This window comes from Amphimedon queenslandica, unplaced genomic scaffold (genome assembly GCF_000090795.2).
Source record: "Amphimedon queenslandica unplaced genomic scaffold, v1.1 AMPQUscaffold_12713, whole genome shotgun sequence".
NCBI lineage: Eukaryota > Metazoa > Porifera > Demospongiae > Haplosclerida > Niphatidae > Amphimedon > Amphimedon queenslandica.
This window is the reverse complement of record NW_003547051.1, coordinates 9,455-11,745: the sequence shown is the minus strand read 5'-3', so window position 1 is coordinate 11,745 and position 2,291 is coordinate 9,455. Positions and strand designations below refer to the sequence as shown.

The following is a 2,291-nucleotide window of genomic DNA, read 5'->3' as shown; positions in this document are numbered from 1 at the left end:
CTCCAAACACAAACCAAATAAAAGAAGAGAAGAAACAGAGCCAGAAGGGACCAAGAACAGAACAAAGGACAAAAGAACAAGAACTCAGCAAAAACGTGGAAGGGTAGAATATATACATGTGTATGCACCTACACAAATTAGAATGTTCTAGAACAGTAAGAAATAGCACATGGTATAAGTAATTACATTTACATAAAATACATTATTAATAAAGAAATCATATCTGTTAGCTTTGAGTTCACCACAGGAGGTCCTGATAATAATAGCCTAAAGTGAACAAGCCTGTATTCATGAGTGTACATGTACAAACTAACCTGTGAATAATTCTCTGTTTATGTTTTAGCTGCTAATGAGAATACATGTACATGTACATGTACATGTAAGTTGTTTTGATAACACCTTGTCACAATCATAATTGAATCCCATTTCAATACAGCATAATGACTTGTATAATTAATATGTGTACAGTCAATAGTTCAGTATTATGTAGAGCTTTTATATTAATGATACATGTACATCATTCTACATGCATTCTTCAATCATTCAATGATTTATTTATTAAGTTAATGAATGTAGAACATTTTATGGTTCATGTTGTGTTTGTGACCACTCACCTGACTTGAGTTACAGTGTCTTGTCCCATTAATACATGTATTATACTGAAGTGCATGTATAACTACAATGTACATGTAGTAGAGCCTTTAGGGCAAGTATAGCAACAACCCATTACACATGATTGATGTGTTATTTATTCAAATTGCTTAATATTATTTTACAATATCCATCAATATTGTGTATTCAGGTACACTAGTCCTTAATTTAACCAAATATATTAGTGTATAGTATGTATGTATACATGTACATGTATTATGTGTCAGTTACTATTATTATTAAATGTTCCTTCAATTTAATCAAAAGCATGAGCAGTTTGACCTTTGACTCATGTTTGATGCTAGACTAGAACAAAATTCAACTTGAGGGTTAGCATAACTTGAGGACTAGCAGAAATATTGTGAATCAGTCACCTTATAGCAAGGAAACATTATACAGTGTACATACATGTACATGTACATGTACATGTACATGTAATGTACATGTACATGTACATGTAATATACATGTACATGTACATGTTAATTGTAGCAGTAGCTTAATTGTTTTACACTGTCTGTCAATATTGATACACTATCCTTTGTATTGTACTGGTACTTATACATGTACATGTACCTGCTCATTAGTAATTGGGCTAGCAAAGCACCACTCTATATGTATTGCATCTCCGGTCATGCCCATCTTCTGGCCACGCCCCATGTGTGTACTACTGGGTATTTATCTAATGTGGTAACAGTACTATTGTAAAAACACATGTCCATTAATACATGCATTAAACTACAGCTAATATAACTGGAAGAATATTATAAAAACATTTAAAGGATGCATGAGCAGTACATGATGATATCACAATGTTTGCTTAATTACTGTTTATACTGTGTGAAAACTGTGAAACATACATGTATACTAACTACTGTATAATTGTTTTGATCCATCATGTATAGTATACATGTACATGTACATTGTCAATATACTTATTGTGCACTGTGTCTGATGTTAATACTGTATAGCAGGAAATTTTGTTGCCAGAAACTTCGTTGTCTTTTCAAGCAGGCTTTACAAGATATTTTTGTTGATTTTATTTTCATTTTGCCTAACATAAATTTTCACTGTCACGCTCACTTAATTAGTGACATGTGTATGGTTTAAGATGGAAGAATGTCCATGGTTTGTGGTTACCACATTATAAAGACATTTGGAGCCCATCAGTTGAAGAAGAGTTGCCTTTCTGTGTCAAGCCTGATAATGCCACAGATTGCTAAGCCATGGCTATAGTGAAAAGAGAATCTGTTGTGGGTCGAAAACTTTAGTTACATGTAGATTAAATTTTCATTGTCTAAAAGATTTATTCAAAATTTTGGCCAACGGAACAAATGAAAATTAGCACCCAATGAAAATATTTTGCTATACGGTATTGCTGTTCTTATTATTACTATTACTATCATTACTGTATTGATGTTTAATACAATTTTGTACAATAAGACCAACAAGGTATTAATGTGTGGTATATATCATTTGTAGAAGTTTATCGTAATAAACTACTCAAAGCTCTCAAGGAAGGACGTGTTACAGTCAAATACTCTAAGTTTTCTTTATCCGGTCCACCTGGTAGTGGAAAGTCATCTGTCTTGAAACTCTTAAATGATGAGGATCCTGTCCTGACCCATGACAGCACTCCTG

General features: G+C 32.7%; 1 long non-coding RNA gene across 1 annotated transcript in view; it reads left to right on the top strand.

Annotated features, from left to right (window-relative positions):
• Positions 1-2,285, top strand: part of LOC109587023 (uncharacterized) — an 8,615-nt gene extending 6,330 nt beyond the window's left edge. The window contains exon 3 of the long non-coding RNA XR_002187352.1: positions 2,133-2,285. This is a non-coding gene — a long non-coding RNA (uncharacterized LOC109587023). The remainder of the gene's footprint in view (positions 1-2,132) is intronic.
• The last annotated feature ends 6 nt before the right edge of the window (positions 2,286-2,291 follow it).